The sequence below is a fragment of the Triticum aestivum genome, chromosome 6B, assembly GCF_018294505.1.
Source record: "Triticum aestivum cultivar Chinese Spring chromosome 6B, IWGSC CS RefSeq v2.1, whole genome shotgun sequence".
Taxonomy (NCBI): Eukaryota; Viridiplantae; Streptophyta; class Magnoliopsida; order Poales; family Poaceae; genus Triticum; species Triticum aestivum.
In genome coordinates this window covers 191,085,009-191,091,562 of record NC_057810.1, presented here as the reverse complement: position 1 = coordinate 191,091,562, position 6,554 = coordinate 191,085,009, and positions in this window count along the sequence as shown.

Sequence of the window (6,554 nt, the reverse complement as noted above, 5' to 3'; positions counted from 1 at the left end):
TTATTACCATATAATTACCATATTCAAAATTTCCTGAGTTATGACCTTACCATACCTGGATTGATTTATTACTATACGTGGATTAATTATGATTGATTACCATAAATACGTTGGGTATTGCCGGTCAGACGAGAAAAGAGAAAAACCGGTGGGAGGGGCTGGTGGGAGGTGGGACGAAGAAAAACCGGTTGAAAATAAACCGGTTGAAAGTGGGGGGGACTATTCAACCAATTCGTCCATTAGGAGTAGAGACTAAACAAGAGCAAAAAGTAAAGAACAAAAATAAAATTGGGTTGCCTCCCAACAAGTGCTATCGTTTAACGCCCTTAGCTAGGCATAAAGACGCGAATAGATCTAGGTATTGCCATCTTTGGTATGCAATCCATAAGTGGCTCTCATAATAGATTCATAAGGCAATTTAATTTTCTTCTGAGGAAAGTGGTCCATGCCTTTCCTTAACGGAAATTGGAATCTAATGTTTCCTTTTTTCATATCAATAATTGCACCAATCATTCTAAGGAAAGGTCTGTCAAGAATAATAGGACATGTTGGATTGCAATCTATATCAAGAACAATGAAATATACGGGCACATAATTCCTATTTGCAACCATAAGAACATCATTAATCCTTCCCATAGGTTTCTTAATAGTGGAATCCACAAGATGCAAATTTAAAGAACAATCATCAAATTCATGGAAACCTAACACATCACGCAAAGCTTTTGGAATCATGAAAACACTAGCACCCAGATCAAACAAAGCATAGCATTCATAATCTTTAATCTTAATCTTAATAGTAGGTTCCCACTCATCATAAAGTTTTCTAGGGATAGCAACTTTTAATTCAAGCTTTTCTTCAAAAGATTGCATCATAGCATCAACGATATGTTTAGTAAAAGCTTTGTTTTGATTATCAGCATGAGGAGAATTTAACACGGATTGCAACAAGGAAATACAATCTATTAAAGAACAATTATCATAATTAAATTCTTTGAAATCCAAAAGAGTGGGTTCGTTGCTACTTAAAGTCTTGACCTCTCCAATCCCACTTTTATCAATTTTTGCATCTAGATCTAAAAACTCTGAATCATTGGGACGCCTTTTAACTAAAGTTGACTCATATCCGGTCCCATCTTTATCAAGATTCATATTGGAAAATAAAGATTTAATAGGAGTCACACCAATCACTTTTGGATCTTCATCATTATTATCATGAAAACTAGAAGAACACGCTTGTACAAACCAATCTTTTTAGCACGCATCTTAGCGGTTCTTTCTTTGCACTCATCAATGGAAATTCTCATGGATTTGAGAGACTCATTGACATCATGCTTAGGTGGGATAGATATAAGTTTCAACGAATCAACATCAAGAGAGATTCTATCCACGTTCCTAGCCAAATCATCGATCTTGAGAAAACTTTCTTCAATCAAAGCATTGAAATTCTTTTGCGAACTCATAAATTCTTTAAAACAATTCTCAAAATCAGAGGGCGTCATATTAAAATTTCCATAAGATTTGTTGTAAGAATTTCCATAATTATTAGAGGAATTACTAGGAAACGGCCTAGTATTAAAATTGCCTCTATACATGTTGTTACCAAATTTGTTCCTACCGACAAAATTCACATCCATAGAGTCATTATTATTCTCAATCAAACTGGACAAAGACATATCATTAGGATCAGAAGAAACACTTCGATTAGCAAACAATTTCATAAGTCCATCCATCTTTCAACTCAAAACATTAATCTCTTCAATCGCATGAACTTTTTTACTAGTTGATCTTTCGTGTGCCACTGAGAATAATTAACCATGATATTATCTAGGAGCTTAGTAGCTTCTCTTAAAGTGATTTCCATAAAAGTGCCTCCCGCGGCCAAATCTAAAAGATTTCTAGAAGCAAAATTCAATCTGGCATAATTTTTTTTATAATCATCCACAAATTCAAACCATGTGTAGGGCAATTACGTATCATCAATTTCATGGACTCCCAAGATTGTGCAACATGGTCATGATCAAGTTGTTGAGAATTCATAATATCATTCCTAAGGGAGATGATCTTAGCGGGAGGAAAATACTTAGAGCTGAAAGCATCTTTACACTTATTCCACAAATCAATACTATTTTTAGGCAAAGATGAAAACCAAGTTTTAGCACGATCTCTAAGCAAAAATGAAAAGAGCTTCAATTTAACAATATCATTATCCACATCTTTCTTATTTTGCATATGACACAAATCAACGAAATTGTTTAGATGGGATGCGACATCTTCACTAGGAAGGCCAGAAAATTGATCTTTCATAACAAGATTCAACAATGCGACATTAATTTCACAAGATGCATCATTAGTAGTGGGAGCAATCGGAGTGCTAATCAAATCATTGTTGTTGGTATTGGAAAAGTCACACAATTTGGTATTATCTTGAGCCATCGTGACAAAGCAAGCAATCCGACACACAAGCACACAAGAAGCAAGCGAAAATAGATGAATGGAAGAGGGGCGAAGAAAAAGCAAAGGTTTTTGGAAATCATTTTAGAAGTGGGGGAGAGAAAAATGAGAGGCAAATGGCGAATAATGTAATGCAAGGGAGAAGAGTTTATGATGGGTACTTGGTATGGCTTGAGTTGACATAGATCTCCCCGGCAACAGCGCCAGAAATCCTTCTTGCTACCTCTTGAGCTTGCGTTGGTTTTCCCTTGAAGAGGAAACGGTGATGCAACAAAGTAGCGTAAGTATTTCCCTCAGTTTTGAGAACCAAGGTATCAATCTAGTAGGAGACAACGCACAAGTCACCGAATACCTACACAAACAATCAACAACTTACACCAACCGCGATAAAGGGGTTGTCAATCCCTTCACGGTCACTTGCAAAAGTGATATCTGATAGAGATAGATAAACGGTACAGTAAATATTTTTTGTATTTTTGGTTTATAGATCGAAAAGTAAAAGATTGCAAAATAGTAGATCGGAAACTAGCAAGATGTAAAAGAGATTCGATATAATGGAAAAGAGACCCGGGGCCATTGGTTTCACTAGTGGCTTCTCTCAAGATAGCAAATAATACGGTGGGTGAACAAATTACTGCCGAGCAATTGATAGAAAAGCGCAAAGTTATGACGATATCCAAGGCAATGATCATGAACATAGGCATCACGTCCGTGTCAAGTAGATTGAAATGATTCTGCATCTACTACTATTACTCCATACATCGACCGACTCCTGCCTGCATCTAGAGTATTAAGTTCATAAAGAACAGAGTAACAAATTAAGTAAGATGACATGATGTAGAAGAATTAACTCAAGCAATACGACAAAAAACCCATATTTTTATCCTCGATGGCAACAATATAATGCGTGCCTTGCTGCCCCTACTGTCACTAGGAAAGGACACTGCAAGATTGAACCCAAAACTAAGCACTTCTCCTATTGCAAGAAAGATCAATCTAGTATGCCAAACTAAAGCGATAATTCGAAGAGACATGCAGAGATATCAAATCATGCATATAAGAATTCAGAGAAGAACAAAATAATATTCATAGATAATCTGATCATAAATCCACAATTCATCGGATCTTGGCAAACACACCGCAAAAGAGTATTACATCGAATAGATCTCCAGGAACATCGAGGAGAACATGGTATTGAGAATCATAGAGAGAGAAGAAGCCATCTAGCTAATAACTATGGACCCATAGGTCTGTGGTAAACTACTCACGCATCATTTTAGAGGCAATGGTGTTGATGAAGAAGCCCTCCGTGATCGAATACCCCTCCGGCAGGACACCGAAAAAGGTTCCTAGATGGGATCTCACGGGTACAGAAGGTTGCGGTGGTGGAAAAGTGGTTTCATGGCTCTCTTGGATGTTTTCAGGGTATAAGAGTATATATAGGCGAAGGAACTAGGTCAGTGAAGCTACAAGGAGCCCACGAGGTAGGGGGCGCGCCCTACCCCCGGGCACGCCCTCCTGCCTCGTGGGCGCCTCGTTGCATCTCTGACTTCATCTCCAAGTCTTCTGATTTCCTTTCGGTCCAAGATAGATCATGGAGAAGGTTTCATTCCTTTTGGACTACGTCTGGTATTCCTTTTCTGCGAAACTCTAAAATAGGCAAAAAACAGAAACTGGCACTGGGCTCTCGGTTAATAGGTTAGTTCCAAAAATAATATAAAATAGCATATGCATGCCTATTAAACATTCAAAACAGATAATATAATAGCATGAAACAATCAAAAAATTAAGATACGTTGGAGACGTATCATATGTGACTACTCTGTTTGTCCAATTAGTTTTTGCTTTAGTGGTTTGGTTTTTGAATAATTAGCTCCTCTTGGTGCTGCTGTAGATGAGCTTGCATTTTGAATTCTTAGAGTTCTAAGTATTTTAAATACTTGCTATGGCCTCTATGTATCCCTATGAGTAGTTGCTATGAATTTTGTAAAGTTTTGTTGATAAATTTTTCTCACCCAAATTTTTTCCAGAAAATTGTACGCGAATATGATGAACCTCTTTGGAAGGAGGTCTTCGAAGAGGAGATCCTTGGAGGTATTTCTAGTGATAGTTCCGTTCGCCAGTCTTATGTTGAACCAAGTGAAAGTTCCATACGAGATGCCGCCACCAAAACATGCATATAGCCATGCGACGATTATATGGTGTGTGTGGGCATTAAGGAGGAATTTGAGCAATATGTTCACAATGCCAGTCTCGGTCCCTACATTTCAGATAAGTGCAATCAACATCACACTCTCACTGAATCATTTGTCAAAGGATTTAAATTCCATCCCCGTGAGTTCAGGGTGTCATTTAAACTGTATGAAAATTCATTTACCATATCACTAGAGAGATTTGCTCACCACTGCAAAATTCAATTTCGGGGTTCGCTTGATGAACCACCAAGAGTTGAGTTCCAAACATTCTTGACTAGTCTTTGCTACATAGGGGAGTGATGCAAGGTAGAATAAAGAGCATTCATTTTCCTGCAATTCAGTACTTTGCATTATTTAATGGAAAATGTATAGTAGGCAAACAAGATTGCAATACACTTTGTGCTCCAGACTTGAGCCTCATACGCACTGCTCTCACCGGTGACAGAAGTTATAATCTTGGGGCAATTGTTGCACGCAGGTTGCAACACAACGATAATAGTGGTTATTTCTATGGTGGAATTTATGCCACACGTTTAGCAAGAGAGCTGGGTGTTTCACCTTTGCCATATGACTCTATTTTACCCATGCAATATTTAGACTTCGATGCTATGAAACGTCATAAGATTCTTAGGGGTGAACCTGATAACTTCACCTACAAATTGTTGTTTAATCAAGAATCCATTGTATACACATATTTGTCTGTGCCTGCTCTCTTTGATTATCACAGCATGGGAAGATATTTCGTTCTTGAGAGCGAGGCCCGAGCTCACAACGTGGTAGTTGTGGCTTCACGGCAGGCCGAGGCGTCCACACCGAGAGCCTCCATAAGCTACCACCCGACTATTATCCAGGCTACTGACTGACTACCAAGTTAGGCCAAAAGCTTAAGCTTGGGGGAGTACGTGTTTCCACCGACATTACATTCATGTTCACACATTTCATTCCAGTTGTCGATGACCACACTTTTCCATTGTATTATCCATGTTAAATTTATTTTCTCAGTTTCTTCTTATGTGTTTGGAAAACTTTGAGAAAATCCAAAAAAAAATTCCTGCTTCTTTTTGATTTTTCTTTCTAGAGTAGCTAGTTGTAGTACTAAAAAGAAAACCCAAAAAGATTTCCTTGTTCTTATTTTGCTTGTTGGGAGCTTTTCCGTGTAAATAGTTTTCTCGTTTTTGCTTTTCCCTTTTATTTGTTTGTTCTAGAAAATCAAAAAGTCCAAAAATATTTTAGTGCGTTTCTCTGAATTTCTTTTATGTTTATCGAGTCGTACCGAGGAGAAGACCACAATGAAAATGTTGAGTGGCTCTCTTATGCCTAATTGTTAATCTAACAAAGAGCCCATTTTACCTTGTCTTCTCCTGTTGAATAAAATGTTTGCAGATTCAAGCCTAGTCTGTGGCACTCTTGCACTATTATTATTTTCACATCATTCGGTCGTGGAAGTGAAAGGTAATAATGATGATATTTGATGAACTGCCATGGTAGAGAGAAACGGGTATGAACTCGACTTGTTCTATTTTTGTAAATATGTTTAACCTAGTATCCATGATTCAGTCCATTATGATTAAACATGTTTGCAATGACAATTAGAGATTATAGTTTCCCATGCCATGCATAAGTAGCTAGGAGTGGATAATGATTTATCTTGGATGTCAACATTGCATTAAAATGATTGCGATGTAGTATGATGATATGATATCCTCCTCTGAATGTTCGAGTGGCTTGACTTGGCACATGTTCATGCATGTAGTCGAATCGAAACCAGCATAGCCTCTATGATATTTATGTTCATGGTGTTCATATCCTACTCATGCTAGTGTCCAATGTTACTTATGCATATGCATGTTCGTGACCATTGTTGCTCTTTAGCCGGCCGCTTCTCAACCTATTTGCTAGCCTTCTCCT